Genomic DNA, 17,089 nt, shown 5'->3' on the forward strand with positions numbered 1-17,089 from the left:
ATCACGGCACCAATGCGGACAGATGACTAGACAGTTTAATAATAATAATAATAGCAGTAATCATCTCAGAAGGGTATTTAATAACCTCCTTGTCCACCGCAGAGAGACATGGGAACTCCTGTATGCCTGCATGTCCAACATGACCCCAGTCACACATGAAAAGCACATGTAGACAGACACTCTTTACATTCACTCAGTATTTTCTTTTTGAGATAAAAATGTATATCTGATGAAAAACATTTTATATAACATTTATAAAGCATTCATAAGCATTTACAGCTGCTTATTACTGAAAGTTATAAAGTGTTACCATAACGTCATTTGTAATGCTTTTCAAACATTGCTCTGAAATTCCACCTGTATCCTACCATTCCAGTCTTCTCTGTGACGGTATTGGTTGTCTAAACGTTGTGTTACTGTTGCAGTGTCCCTGGCAGACAGATTGTCTGGTTATAAATATGGCTGTTTAGACTGGGGACGGGAGGGACTGGGGATGTTGGCTGGGTTTAGATGCCCAATACATTATCCAGGCCTTTAGATATGTGTACACACGCGCCTGCCCTGCCTGGCCACTCCACACGCCACAATGCACTGCTGCCCTACCCAGCGAGCCTCTGAGCACACCAGACAAAAAGCGCTCAGTTCCCTGTCCCTCTCCCCAGGACAAGGACAATGACAAACCTTTAGACACCCAGATGGGCCTTGCTTCCAGCTGGACTCACTTTATCTATCTATCACTCTCTGCCTCTCTCTCTCTCATTCTGGTTCTCTTTCATCCACTGTCTCTCTCTCTCTCTCCCTCTCTCTCTCTCTCTCTCTCTCTCTCTCTCTCTCTCTCTCTCTCACTGACTGACTGAGAGAAGACATTCATTCTCTTTCTATGGTTCTATATCCATATGGTTCTCTTTCATCCACTGTAACTCTCTCTCTTTGCCTCTCCCCCTTTCTTACAGGTGGGTTTGTTTAACTTCCGGCCCTCTGTGCGTCCCGTCCCATTGGAGTTTCACATCCACGGCTTCCCAGGACAGGCCAGCATGAACAAGCCTGTGTTCCAAGGTACAATATACCACAAAACTGTGTTTCTATGTGCAACCACACTGTGCATCCCCCTCTCTATATCGCTCTCTCAATATATATATATATATATATATATATATATATATATATATATATATCTCCCCCTCCCCCTCAGCGATTCGCAGTCACTCTCCAGCCATGCCTGTTCTTATCGTTATGTCGTCGCGGCGACAGACTCGTCTGACAGCTCTAGAGCTGATAGCCTTCCTGGCCACGGAGGACGACCCCAAACAGTGGCTGCACCAGGACAAGACTCAGGTGACCAGGCTTATACTTGCTTCCTCCTAGTGGAACTAACCCTGTAATCAGAGCTGTGTACATCTACAGTATTTCTCGCTCGCTCTCTCTTAGTCTCTACCTCCTCTGACTGTTCCTCCAGTCTTGCTATTCCTCGTCCTCTGCTGCTTGTTGCTCTCTCCTTTCTCATCGTCTTCTTCCTCCTGATATTCTCTCTCTCTAAGCACTTGTTTTAGTGTAATTACAGAGGGAACTCAAACCAATTTCTACAGGAAACGCCTGTGTCATATCCCATTATTTTCTCTGCATACTTCAGGATTATTTCAAGATGAGAAAATGTGCTCTGATAGAAGATTGGCAGTAATTAACATGTGTGTCTGACATATAGGGGCCCATAAACAAGGATAATTTCTTAAAATATAAACACACACACACTAGCTAATGCTCTCTCTCCTGCTATCTCTCTCACACACACACATTAAAAAACAGTAAAACAATGTATTTGCTCAGGCCTGCCAAACAGCGAGAGAGCTGAGCAGAGCTGTGTTGTGTGTGGATACAGAGAGCAGAGCGATGTTGGATGTGGATACAGAGAGATGAGCTGTGTTGGATGTGGATACAGAGAGCTGAGCGGTGTTGGATGTGGATACAGAGAGCAGAGCGGTGTTGGATGTGGATACAGAGAGCAGAGCGGTGTTGGATGTGGATACAGAGAGCTGAGCGGTGTTGGATGTGGATACAGAGAGCTGAGCGGTGTTGGGTGTGGATACAGAGAGCTGAGCGGTGTTGGATGTGGATACAGAGCGCAGAGCGGTGATGGATGTGGATACAGAGAGCAGAGCGGTGTTGGATGTGGATACAGAGAGCAGAGCGGTGTTGGATGTGGATACAGAGAGCAGAGCGGTGTTGGATGTGGATACAGAGAGCAGAGCGGTGTTGGGTGTGGATACAGAGAGCTGAGCGGTGTTGGATGTGGATACAGAGAGCAGAGCGGTGTTGGATGTGGATACAGAGAGCAGAGCGGTGTTGGATGTGGATACAGAGAGCTGAGCGGTGTTGGATGTGGATACAGAGAGCAGAGCGGTGTTGGATGTGGATACAGAGAGCAGAGCGGTGTTGGATGTGGATACAGAGAGCTGAGCGGTGTTGGATGTGGATACAGAGAGCAGAACGGTGTTGGATGTGTGTCTGGTGTATAATCCCTCATATTGGGCCTTGTGAAGTCACAGTAGGCTTGGCGTTGTAAAATATGGATATTAACATGTTTTATGGGGCTGCTCGCCTTTCACACCAAGCCTGTGGTCTGAGCGAAATATGGAGCTCTGACTGACTTCAAACCCCAACTCGTAAAATATACACACACACACACACACACACACACACACACACACACACACACACACACACACACACACACACACACACACACACACACACAGAGCAAAGAGTCCTTAGTACTGGATATATATATATTGTTTTTCATTTAACCTTTATTTAACTAGGCAAGTCAGTTAAGAACAAATTCTTATTTTCAATGACGGCCTAGGAACAGTGGGTTAACTTCCTTGTTCAGAGGCAGAACGACAGATTTTTACCTTGTCAGCTCGGGGATTCGATGTAACCTTTCGGTTACAAGTCCAACGCTCTAACCACTAGGCTACCTGCCGTATATGCAGCAGAAAAATCTATTTCACAGGACACATTTCATCCTTTCTGCTCCATATTTCCTAGCTCTGTGTGTCTGTCTGTGTGTGTGTGAGAACCTGACATTTACTGTATGTGTATTTTTAGCCCTGGGTGTGTTGAACTGGCCCTGCAGTGTGTGTGTGTTCCAGTGATATATGCTGCTCCCTGCTGTGTTTCTGTACTGGCCGTGTAGCTGCTGGAGTCCCTGTGGTTTGAGTGACAGGCGGCTGGCGCTAGCTGCCTCAGTCTCAGTGGGGGTCCCTCCATCCCGCCCTCCGTCTCCTCTCTGCCCGAGTTAGCCTTATGATCTCTCTATTACTTCCTCTGCTGCAGTTAGCCCCTCTCCCGCCTTCCTTCCTCTGTGAACATGTACCCCTCGTCCTCCCTGTAACTCTCCCTGTAAAACCCTCTCAAAGGTTTTGCTTGCTCTGTCCCACATGTTTTGTTTTTTTCTCCACCTCCCTTTTCTCCACTCCTTCCGTAGCCCCCCTCCCTGCTTATGTCCAACAATGTCTTCTTCGTCATGGAGGTGTCTTCTAGTCCTACACTGTGTACTGCTTTACTGTATCTCTATTGGTCGAGAAGATAAGGTCTCGTGCTGTCGTGGGTTGATGAGGTGAGGTCTCATGCTGTAATTGGTTAATGTTATCCAGATGACAGACATCATCGCCACGGTGAGGGAGTCCAACCTGAAGCTGACGTTGGCGTTTGGTATCGGCATGCATCACACTGGACTACACCAGAGAGACAGGAAGACTGTGGAGGAACTGTTTGTCAACTGCAAGATCCAGGTAGGACCCAGATAGGTCCCAGTAGACCGCTGTAGGACCCTGATAGGTCCTAGTAGACCCAGGTAGGACCCTGATAGGTCCAGGTAGAACCGTGTAGGACACTGATAGATCCTAGTAGACCCAGGTAGGACCCTAATAGGTCCAAGTAGGACCAGGTAGGATTCCTGACAGATCCAGGTAGAATCTGGTAGGACCCTGACAGGTCCAGGTAGGACCCTGACAGGTCAAGGTAGGACCCTGACAGGTCCAGGTAGAATCTGGTAGGACCCTGACAGGTTCAGGTGGGATAGGACCCTGATAGGACCAGGTGGGATAGGACCCTGATAGGTCCAGGTAGGACCAAGGTAGGACCCCGATAGGTCCAGGTGAAACCAAGGTAGGACCCTGATAGGTCCAGGTGGAACCCAGGTAGGACCCTGATTAGGTCCAGGTAGAACCTGGTAGAACCCTGACAGGTCCAGGTGAGACCCAGGTAAGACCCTGATAGGTCCAGGCAGGACCTGGTAGGATCCTGACAGGTCCAGTTAGGACCCTGACATGTCCAGGTAGAAACTGTTAGGACCCTGACAGGTCCAGGTAATACCTGGTAGGACACTGACAGGTCCAGGTAGAACCTGGTAAGACCCTGACAGGTCCAGGTAGAATCAGGTAGGACCCTGATAGGTCCCAGTGGGACCCAGCTAGGTTCCTGACAGGTCCCAGTGGGACCCAGGTAGGACTCTGACAGGTCCAGGTGGGACCCAGGTAGGACCCTGACAGGTCCCGGTGGGACCCAGCTAGGTTCCTGACAGGTCCCAGTGGGACCCAGGTAGGACTCTGACAGGTCCAGGTGGGACCCAGGTAGGACCCTGACAGGTCCAGGTAGAACCTGGTAGGACCCTGACATGTCCAGATAAAACCTGGTAGGACCCTGACAGGACCAGATTGGACCCAGGTAGGACACTGACAGGTCCAGGTGGGATCGTTCCAAGTGGGATAGGACCCTGATAGGTCCAGGTGGGACCCAGGTAAGACCCTGATTGGTCCAGGTGGGACCTAGGTAGGACCCTGACAGGTCCAGGTAGAACCTGGTAGGACCCTGACAGGTCCAGGTAGATCCTCATTGGACCCTGACAGGTCCAGATGAAACCTGGTAGGACCCTGACAGGTCCAAGTGGGACCCAGATAGGACCCTGACAGGTCCCGGTGGGACCCAGGTAGGACCCTGACAGGTCCCAGTGGTACCCAGGTAGGACTCTGACAGGTCCAGGTGGGACCTGGTAGGACCCTGACATGTCCAGGTAGATCCTCATTGGACCCTGACAGGTCCAGATAAAACCTGCTAGGACCCTGACAGGTCAAAGTGGGACCCAGATAGGACCCTGACAGGTCCCGGTGGGACCCAGATAGGACCCTGACAGGTCCCAGTGGTACCCAGGTAGGACTCTGACAGGTCCAGGTGGGACCCAGGTAGGACCCTGACAGGTCCAGTCGGGATTGGACTCTGATTGGTCCAGGTGGGATAAGTCCCTGATAGGTCCAAGTGGGATTGGACTCTGATAGGTCCAGGTGGGACCCAGGTAGGACACTGACATGTCCAGTTGGGACCCAGGTAGGACCCTGATTAGGTCCAGTTGGGACCCAGGTAAGACCCTGATTAGGTCCAGGTAGAACCTGGTAGAACCCTGACAGGTCCAGGTGAGACCCAGGTAAGACCCTGATAGGTCCAGGCAGGACCTGGTAGGATCCTGACAGGTCCAGTTAGGACCCTGACATGTCCAGGTAGAAACTGTTAGGACCCTGACAGGTCCAGGTAATACCTGGTAGGACACTGACAGGTCCAGGTAGAACCTGGTAAGACCCTGACAGGTCCAGGTAGAATCAGGTAGGACCCTGATAGGTCCCAGTGGGACCCAGCTAGGTTCCTGACAGGTCCCAGTGGGACCCAGGTAGGACTCTGACAGGTCCAGGTGGGACCCAGGTAGGACCCTGACAGGTCCCGGTGGGACCCAGCTAGGTTCCTGACAGGTCCCAGTGGGACCCAGGTAGGACTCTGACAGGTCCAGGTGGGACCCAGGTAGGACCCTGACAGGTCCAGGTAGAACCTGGTAGGACCCTGACATGTCCAGATAAAACCTGGTAGGACCCTGACAGGACCAGATTGGACCCAGGTAGGACACTGACAGGTCCAGGTGGGATACTGACAGGTCCAGGTGGGATCGTTCCAAGTGGGATAGGACCCTGATAGGTCCAGGTGGGACCCAGGTAAGACCCTGATTGGTCCAGGTGGGACCTAGGTAGGACCCTGACAGGTCCAGTTAGAACCTGGTAGGACCCTGACAGGTCCAGGTAGATCCTCATTGGACCCTGACAGGTCCAGATGAAACCTGGTAGGACCCTGACAGGTCCAAGTGGGACCCAGATAGGACCCTGACAGGTCCCGGTGGGACCCAGGTAGGACCCTGACAGGTCCCAGTGGTACCCAGGTAGGACTCTGACAGGTCCAGGTGGGACCTGGTAGGACCCTGACATGTCCAGGTAGATCCTCATTGGACCCTGACAGGTCCAGATAAAACCTGCTAGGACCCTGACAGGTCAAAGTGGGACCCAGATAGGACCCTGACAGGTCCCGGTGGGACCCAGATAGGACCCTGACAGGTCCCAGTGGTACCCAGGTAGGACTCTGACAGGTCCAGGTGGGACCCAGGTAGGACCCTGACAGGTCCAGTCGGGATTGGACTCTGATTGGTCCAGGTGGGATAAGTCCCTGATAGGTCCAAGTGGGATTGGACTCTGATAGGTCCAGGTGGGACCCAGGTAGGACACTGACATGTCCAGTTGGGACCCAGGTAGGACCCTGATTAGGTCCAGTTGGGACCCAGGTAAGACCCTGACACGTCCAGGTAGGACCTGGTAGGAACCTGACAGGTCCAGGTAGAACCTGGTAGGACCCTGACATGTCCAGGTAGAACCTGGTAGGACCCTGACAGGTCCGGGTAGAACCTGGTAGGACCCTGACAGGTCCAGGTAGAACCTGGTAGGACCCTGACAGGTCCAGGTAGATCCTCATTGGACCCTGACATGTCCAGATAAAACTTGGTAGGACCCTGACAGGTCCAAGTGGGACCCATGTAGGACCCTGACAGGTCCAGGTAGAACCTGGTAGGACCCTGACATGTCCAGATAAAACCTGGTAGGACCCTGACAGGACCAGGTAGGACCCAGGTAGGACCCTGACAGGTCCAGGTAGATCCTCATTGGACCCTGACAGGTCCAGATAAAACCTGGTAGGACCCTGACAGGTCCAAGTGGGACCCAGATAGGACCCTGACAGGTCCCAGTGGTACCCAGGTAGGACTCTGACAGGTCCAGGTGGGACCCAGGTAGGACCCTGACAGGTCCAGGTGGGATTGGACTCTGATTGGTCCAGGTGGGATAGGTCCCTGATAGGTCCAAGTGGGATTGGACTCTGATAGGTCCAGTTGGGACCCAGGTGGGACTCTGATTAGGTCCAGGTGGGACCCAGCTAGGACCTGACAGGTCCTGGTGGGCCCCATGTAAGTCCCTGACAGGTCCAGGTGGGACCGTGACAGGTCCAGGTAGAACCAGGTAGGACCCTAACAGGTCCAGGTAGTACCTGGTAGGATACTGACAGGTCCAGGAGGGACCCAGGTAGGACCCTCATGGTGGGACCCAGGTAAGACACTGATTGGTCCAGTTGGGACCTACGTAGGACCCTGACAGGTCCAGGTAGAATCAGGTAGGACCAGCTACAACCTGGTAGGACCCTGACAGGTCCAGGTAGAACCTGGTAGGACGCTTCCAGGTCCAGGTGGAACCTGGTAGGACCCTGACAGTTCCAGGTAGATCCTCATTAGACCCTGACAGGTCCAAATAAAACCTGGTAGGACCCTGACAGGTTCAAGTGGGATAGGGCCCTGATAGGTCCAGGTGGGACCCAGGTAAGACCCTGATAGGTCCAGGTGGGACCCAGGTAGAACCCTGACAGGTCCAGGTAGAACTCGGTAGGACCATGACAGGTCCAGGTAGGACCTGGTTGGACACTGATATGTCCAGGTAGGACCTGGTTGGACACTGATATGTCCAGGTAGAACCTGGTAGGACACTGACAGGTCCAGGTAGGACCCTGACAGGTCCAGGTGGGACCCAGGTAGGACCCTGATTAGGTTCAGTTGGGACCCAGGTAAGACCCTGACACGTCCAGGTAGGACCTGGTAGGAACCTGACAGGTCCAGGTAGAACCTGGTAGGACCCTGACATGTCCAGGTAGAACCTGGTAGGACCCTGACAGGTCCAGGTAGAACCTGGTAGGACCCTGACAGGTCCAGGTAGATCCTCATTGGACCCTGACAGGTCCAGATGAAACCTGGTAGGACCCTGACAGGTCCAAGTGGGACCCAGATAGGACCCTGACAGGTCCCGGTGGGACCCAGGTAGGACCCTGACAGGTCCCAGTGGTACCCAGGTAGGACTCTGACAGGTCCAGGTGGGACCTGGTAGGACCCTGACATGTCCAGGTAGATCCTCATTGGACCCTGACAGGTCCAGATAAAACCTGCTAGGACCCTGACAGGTCAAAGTGGGACCCAGATAGGACCCTGACAGGTCCCGGTGGGACCCAGATAGGACCCTGACAGGTCCCAGTGGTACCCAGGTAGGACTCTGACAGGTCCAGGTGGGACCCAGGTAGGACCCTGACAGGTCCAGTCGGGATTGGACTCTGATTGGTCCAGGTGGGATAAGTCCCTGATAGGTCCAAGTGGGATTGGACTCTGATAGGTCCAGGTGGGACCCAGGTAGGACACTGACATGTCCAGTTGGGACCCAGGTAGGACCCTGATTAGGTCCAGTTGGGACCCAGGTAAGACCCTGACACGTCCAGGTAGGACCTGGTAGGAACCTGACAGGTCCAGGTAGAACCTGGTAGGACCCTGACATGTCCAGGTAGAACCTGGTAGGACCCTGACAGGTCCGGGTAGAACCTGGTAGGACCCTGACAGGTCCAGGTAGAACCTGGTAGGACCCTGACAGGTCCAGGTAGATCCTCATTGGACCCTGACATGTCCAGATAAAACTTGGTAGGACCCTGACAGGTCCAAGTGGGACCCATGTAGGACCCTGACAGGTCCAGGTAGATCCTCATTAGACCCTGACAGGTCCAAATAAAACCTGGTAGGACCCTGACAGGTTCAAGTGGGATAGGGCCCTGATAGGTCCAGGTGGGACCCAGGTAAGACCCTGATAGGTCCAGGTGGGACCCAGGTAGAACCCTGACAGGTCCAGGTAGAACTCGGTAGGACCATGACAGGTCCAGGTAGGACCTGGTTGGACACTGATATGTCCAGGTAGGACCTGGTTGGACACTGATATGTCCAGGTAGAACCTGGTAGGACACTGACAGGTCCAGGTAGGACCCTGACAGGTCCAGGTGGGACCCTGATAGGTCCAGGTAAGACCCTGATAGGACAGCGACACACAGAAAGACAACTCTCACACAGGTATGACACAGACAGGTGACACAGGTAAAAAACAAATAATAGACACTCATACATGAATGACACACTGAGGTTCCTCAGGTGTATACGTATTGAATAGGTGCAGGTATATACATATTGAATAGGTGCAGGTAGAATAGTTACAGCTATATACATATTGAATAGTTACAGCTATATACATATTGAATAGTTACAGCTATATACATATTGAATAGTTACAGCTATATACATATTGAATAGTTACAGCTATATACATATTGAATATTTGCAGGTATATACATATTGAATAGTTACAGGTTTATACGTATTGAATACTTGCAGGTAGAATAGTTTCAGGTATATACGTATTGAATAGTTACAGGTATATACATATTGAATAGTTACAGGTATATACGTATTGAATAGTTACAGGTATATACGTATTGAATAGTTACAGGTATATACGTATTGAATAGTTACAGGTATATACGTATTGAATAGTTACAGGTATATACGTATTGAATAGTTACAGGTATATACGTATTGAATAGTTACAGGTATATACGTATTGAATAGTTACAGGTATATACGTATTGAATAGTTACAGGTATATACATATTGAATAGTTACAGGTATATAAATATTGAATAGGTGCAGGTATATACATATTGAATAGTTACAGGTATATACATATTGAATAGTTACAGGTATATACGTTTTGAATAGTTACAGGTATATACGTATTGAATAGTTACAGGTATATACGTATTGAATAGTTACAGGTATATACGTATTGAATAGTTACAGGTATATACGTATTGAATAGTTACAGGTATATACGTATTGAATAGTTACAGGCATTTACGTATTGAATAGGTGCAGGTATATACGTATTGAATAGGTGCAGGTATATACATATTGAATAGTTACAGGTTTATACATATTGAATAGGTGCAGGTAGAATAGTTACAGGTATATAAATATTGAATAGTTACAGGTATATACATATTGAATAGTTACAGGTATATACATATTGAATAGTTACAGGTTTATACATATTGAATAGTTGCAGGTAGAATAGTTACAGGTTTATACGTATTGAATAGGTGCAGGTATATACGTATTGAATAGTTACAGATATTTACGTATTGATTAGGTGCAGGTATATACATATTGAATAGTTACAGGTATATACGTATTGAATAGTTACAGGTATGTACATATTGAATAGGTGCAGGTATATACGTATTGAATAGGTGCAGGTATATACATATTGAATAGTTACAGGTATATACATATTGAATAGTTACAGGTATATACATATTGAATAGTTACAGGTATATAAATATTGAATAGTGACAGGTATATACGTATTGAATAGTTACAGGTATATACGTATTGAATAGTTACAGGTATATACGTATTGAATAGTTACAGGTATATACGTATTGAATAGGTGCAGGTATATACATATTGAATAGTTACAGGTATATACGTATTGAATAGGTGCAGGTATATACATATTGAATAGTTACAGGTATATAAATATTGAATAGTTACAGGTGTATACGTATTGAATAGTTACAGGTATATACGTATTGAATAGTTACAGGTATATACGTATTGAATAGTTACAGGTATATACGTATTGAATAGGTGCAGGTATATACATATTGAATAGTTACAGGTGTATACGTATTGAATAGCTGCAGGTATATACATATTGAATAGTTACAGGTATATAAATATTGAATAGTTACAGGTGTATACGTATTGAATAGTTACAGGTATATACATATTGAATAGTTACAGGTATATAAATATTGAATAGTTACAGGTATATAAATATTGAATAGTTACAGGTATATACGTATTGAATAGTTACAGGTATATATATACATATTGAATAGTTACAGGTATATACATATTGAATAGCTGCAGGTATATACATATTGAATAGTTACAGGTATATACATATTGAATAGTTACCGGTGTATACGTATTGAATAGTTACAGGTATATAAATATTGAATAGTTACAGGTATATACATATTGAATAGTTACAGGTATATACATATTGAATAGTTACAGGTATATACATATTGAATAGTTACAGGTATATATATATACATATTGAATAGTTACAGGTATATAAATATTGAATAGTTACAGGTATATATATACATATTGAATAGTTACAGGTGTATACGTATTGAATAGTTACAGGTATATAAATATTGAATAGTTACAGGTATATACATATTGAATAGTTACAGGTATATACATATTGAATAGTTACAGGTATATACATATTGAATAGTTACAGGTATATACATATTGAATAGTTACAGGTACATACATATTGAATAGCTGCAGGTATATACATATTGAATAGTTACAGGTATATACATATTGAATAGCTGCAGGTATATACATATTGAATAGTTACAGGTATATACATATTGAATAGTTACAGGTGTATACGTATTGAATAGTTACAGGTGTATACATATTGAATAGTTACAGGTGTATACATATTGAATAGTTACAGGTGTATACGTATTGAATAGTTACAGGTATATACATATTGAATAGTTACAGGTATATACATATTGAATAGTTACAGGTATATACATATTGAATAGTTACAGGTATATATATACATATTGAATAGTTACAGGTATATAAATATTGAATAGTTACAGGTATATACATATTGAATAGTTACAGGTATATATATACATATTGAATAGTTACAGGTATATAAATATTGAATAGTTACAGGTATATACATATTGAATAGTTACAGGTATATAAATATTGAATAGTTACAGGTGTATACGTATTGAATAGGTGCAGATACGACACTGAAGGTGTTTTTGCTGTTAAATCCATGATTGGTATGACACTAATCTCTCTCTGTCTCCAGATACTGATAGCCACCAGTACTCTGGCCTGGGGAGTCAACTTCCCTGCCCATCTGGTCATTTTCAAAGGTACTGAGTACCAGACGCTACGTGGACTACCCCATCACAGGTACAGGCTCATGTCCAGTTGTTGCCATCACTGTTTCTGTATTGAATTAAGTCTACTTCTACTTTAAGTCTACTTTTTCCTGTCGGGTCAAATACTCCCCGTTTGGTAGTGAGTTAGAATGTCCAGTACATCCATGTGTTTTCATCTGAATGTGTAGGTGTGGTTTATCTCTCCTGTAGTTACAGTAGGTTGTAGTTGTTCTTTAGGTGTGGTTTATCTCTCCTGCAGTTACAGTAGGTTGTAGTTGTTCTTTAGGTGTGGTTTATCTCTCCTGTAGTTACAGTAGGTTGTAGTTGTTCTTTAGGTGTGGTTTATCTCTCCTGTAGTTACAGTAGGTTGTAGTTCTGTAGCTGTGGTTTATCTCTCTGTAGTTACAGTAGGTTGTAGTTGTTCTGTAGCTGTGGTTTATCTCTCCTGTAGTTACAGTAGGTTGTAGTTGTCCTGTAGCTGTGGTTTATCTCTCCTGTAGTTACAGTAGGTTGTAGTTGTTCTTTAGGTGTGGTTTATCTCTCCTGCAGTTACAGTAGGTTGTAGTTGTTCTTTAGGTGTGGTTTATCTCTCCTGCAGTTACAGTAGGTTGTAGTTGTCCTGTAGGTGTGGTTTATCTCTCTGTAGTTACAGTAGGTTGTAGTTGTTCTGTAGCTGTGGTTTATCTCTCCTGTAGTTACAGTAGGTTGTAGTTGTTCTGTAGCTGTGGTTTATCTCTCATGTAGTTACAGTAGGTTGTAGTTGTTCTGTAGCTGTGGTTTATCTCTCATGTAGTTACAGTAGGTTGTAGTTGTCCTGTAGGTGTGGTTTATCTCTCTGTAGTTACAGTAGGTTGTAGTTCTGTAGCTGTGGTTTATCTCTCCTGTAGTTACAGTAGGTTGTAGTTGTTCTGTAGCTGTGGTTTATCTCTCATGTAGTTACAGAGGGTTGTAGTTGTTCTGTAGCTGTGGTTTATCTTTCATGTAGTTACAGTAGGTTGTAGTTGTTCTGTAGGTGTGGTTTATCTCTCCTGCAGTTACAGTAGGTTGTAGTTGTCCTGTAGGTGTGGTTTATCTCTCATGTAGTTACAGTAGGTTGTAGTTCTGTAGGTGTGGTTTATCTCTCTGTAGTTACAGTAGGTTGTAGTTGTCCTGTAGGTGTGGTTTATCTCTCTGTAGTTACAGTAGGTTGTAGTTGTTCTGTAGCTGTGGTTTATCTCTCCTGTAGTTACAGTAGGTTGTAGTTGTCCTGTAGGTGTGGTTTATCTCTCATGTAGTTACAGTAGGTTGTGGTTCTGTAGGTGTGGTTTATCTCTCCTGTAGTTACAGAAGGTTGTAGTTGTTCAGTAGCTGTGGTTTATCTCTCCTGTAGTTACAGTAGGTTGTAGTTGTTCTGTAGCTGTGGTTTATCTTTCATGTAGTTACAGTAGGTTGTAGTTCTGTAGGTGTGGTTTATCTCTCATGTAGTTACAGTAGGTTGTGGTTCTGTAGGTGTGGTTTATCTCTCCTGCAGTTACAGTAGGTTGTAGTTGTCCTGTAGGTGTGGTTTATCTCTCTGTAGTTACAGTAGGTTGTAGTTGTTCTGTAGCTGTGGTTTATCTCTCCTGTAGTTACAGTAGGTTGTAGTTGTCCTGTAGGTGTGGTTTATCTCTCTGTAGTTACAGTAGGTTGTAGTTGTTCTTTAGGTGTGGTTTATCTCTCCTGTAGTTACAGTAGGTTGTAGTTGTCCTGTAGCTGTGGTTTATCTCTCATGTAGTTACAGTAGGTTGTGGTTCTGTAGCTGTGGTTTATCTCTCCTGTAGTTACAGTAGGTTGTAGTTGTTCTGTAGCTGTGGTTTATCTTTCATGTAGTTACAGTAGGTTGTAGTTCTGTAGGTGTGGTTTATCTCTCATGTAGTTACAGTAGGTTGTGGTTCTGTAGGTGTGGTTTATCTCTCCTGCAGTTACAGTAGGTTGTAGTTGTCCTGTAGGTGTGGTTTATCTCTCTGTAGTTACAGTAGGTTGTAGTTGTTCTGTAGCTGTGGTTTATCTCTCCTGTAGTTACAGTAGGTTGTAGTTGTCCTGTAGGTGTGGTTTATCTCTCTGTAGTTACAGTAGGTTGTAGTTGTTCTTTAGGTGTGGTTTATCTCTCCTGTAGTTACAGTAGGTTGTAGTTGTTCTGTAGCTGTGGTTTATCTCTCCTGTAGTTACAGTAGGTTGTAGTTGTTCTTTAGGTGTGGTTTATCTCTCCTGCAGTTACAGTAGGTTGTAGTTGTTCTGTAGCTGTGGTTTATCTCTCCTGCAGTTACAGTAGGTTGTAGTTGTCCTGTAGGTGTGGTTTATCTCTCTGTAGTTACAGTAGGTTGTAGTTGTTCTTTAGGTGTGGTTTATCTCTCCTGTAGTTACAGTAGGTTGTAGTTGTTCTTTAGGTGTGGTTTATCTCTCTGTAGTTACAGTAGGTTGTAGTTGTTCTGTAGCTGTGGTTTATCTCTCCTGTAGTTACAGTAGGTTGTAGTTGTTCAGTAGCTGTGGTTTATCTCTCCTGTAGTTACAGTAGGTTGTAGTTGTTCTGTAGCTGTGGTTTATCTTTCATGTAGTTACAGTAGGTTGTAGTTCTGTAGGTGTGGTTTATCTCTCATGTAGTTACAGTAGGTTGTGGTTCTGTAGGTGTGGTTTATCTCTCCTGCAGTTACAGTAGGTTGTAGTTGTCCTGTAGGTGTGGTTTATCTCTCTGTAGTTACAGTAGGTTGTAGTTGTTCTGTAGCTGTGGTTTATCTCTCCTGTAGTTACAGTAGGTTGTAGTTGTCCTGTAGGTGTGGTTTATCTCTCTGTAGTTACAGTAGGTTGTAGTTGTTCTTTAGGTGTGGTTTATCTCTCCTGTAGTTACAGTAGGTTGTAGTTGTCCTGTAGCTGTGGTTTATCTCTCATGTAGTTACAGTAGGTTGTGGTTCTGTAGCTGTGGTTTATCTCTCCTGTAGTTACAGTAGGTTGTAGTTGTTCTGTAGCTGTGGTTTATCTTTCATGTAGTTACAGTAGGTTGTAGTTCTGTAGGTGTGGTTTATCTCTCATGTAGTTACAGTAGGTTGTGGTTCTGTAGGTGTGGTTTATCTCTCCTGCAGTTACAGTAGGTTGTAGTTGTCCTGTAGGTGTGGTTTATCTCTCATGTAGTTACAGTAGGTTGTAGTTGTCCTGTAGGTGTGGTTTATCTCTCCTGTAGTTACAGTAGGTTGTAGTTGTTCTGTAGGTGTGGTTTATCTCTCCTGCAGTTACAGTAGGTTGTAGTTGTCCTGTAGGTGTGGTTTATCTCTCTGTAGTTACAGTAGGTTGTAGTTGTTCTGTAGCTGTGGTTTATCTCTCCTGTAGTTACAGTAGGTTGTAGTTGTCCTGTAGGTGTGGTTTATCTCTCTGTAGTTACAGTAGGTTGTAGTTGTTCTTTAGGTGTGGTTTATCTCTCCTGTAGTTACAGTAGGTTGTAGTTGTCCTGTAGCTGTGGTTTATCTCTCCTGCAGTTACAGTAGGTTGTAGTTGTTCTTTAGGTGTGGTTTATCTCTCTGTAGTTACAGTAGGTTGTAGTTGTTCTGTAGCTGTGGTTTATCTCTCCTGTAGTTACAGTAGGTTGTAGTTGTTCTGTAGCTGTGGTTTATCTTTCATGTAGTTACAGTAGGTTGTAGTTCTGTAGGTGTGGTTTATCTCTCCTGTAGTTACAGTAGGTTGTAGTTGTTCAGTAGCTGTGGTTTATCTCCTGTAGTTACAGTAGGTTGTCATTCTGTAGGAAGTGGTTCAGCTCTCCTAGGCCTGTAGTTGTTCCATTTGGGCTGTGGTTACTGTAGTTGTGTTGTGGTCTCTCCAGACGTGCTGCAGATGATGGGCCGTGCAGGCCGCCCTCAGTATGACGACCAAGGCAAAGCTGTGATCCTGGTCCACGACATCAAGAAAGACTTCTACAAGAAGTTCCTCTACGAACCCTTCCCTGTTGAGTCCAGGTGAGAGGCTATCCCTTGGCTTTGTGGTGACCCTACATAGTGAAGGCCACTGCTACAGCTTTTAACTTGGTCTCTGTGTATTTAACATTGTAAGGGGGGAAAGTCATCTCTCCTTCACTACCACCTCTTCCTCAGTCTCCTGGGTGTCCTGTCAGACCATCTGAACGCTGAGATCGCTGCAGGGACCATCACCTCTAAACAGGATGCTATGGACTATATCACCTGGATGTACTTCTTCCGCAGGCTGGTCATGAACCCCAGGCAGGTTTGGATTGTTTTTGACTTTTTGTAACGATTCATCACAAATAAAATGACCCCAAGTAGGACCGTTCCCAGGTTGTTCAGAAATGCTGGTTGTGAAGTTTCAGTAATTTCGGAAGCCAATTGAGTGGCTACCACATTCTGAAGTCTGATAGGGCAACTAATGACCAGTTCTCTCTGAAGAACCTCGGAATAAGAAATCACCATTTATTTTTTCTTCCAATGGTAGAAGCAGGCAAAGGCTACACGGCTTTCCAATAAATGTCAAGCTTTTTTTTTTTGTCAGTGTGAGTACATTATAACCATTCATTAATTACTAGTGAATGTTGGGGAGACAAACAATAGCTGGTGTTCATGGCAGCACCGGTGAAACCACAGAGTCATCTTTAGAACCGACAGTTACAACTCTCACTATGTGATATCACACACCAGGTGATACACACACACACATACACACACACACACACAGTACCACAGTATCTCTTATACCCAGAGCACCCATTAGGATTCAGTTCTGATCCTGTCCTGATAACCTTTCTAGCAGAGAAACCTACTGATGGCCTGTGATTATGTCATTTGATATGACTAATTAATATGAA

General features: G+C 45.5%; 1 pseudogene; it reads left to right on the top strand.

Moving 5' to 3' along the window:
• Nucleotides 1–17,089, top strand: part of LOC110503770 — a 55,547-nt pseudogene that overhangs the window by 11,970 nt on the left and 26,488 nt on the right.

The sequence above is a fragment of the Oncorhynchus mykiss genome, chromosome 3 (genome assembly GCF_013265735.2).
Source record: "Oncorhynchus mykiss isolate Arlee chromosome 3, USDA_OmykA_1.1, whole genome shotgun sequence".
Lineage (NCBI taxonomy): Eukaryota > Metazoa > Chordata > Actinopteri > Salmoniformes > Salmonidae > Oncorhynchus > Oncorhynchus mykiss.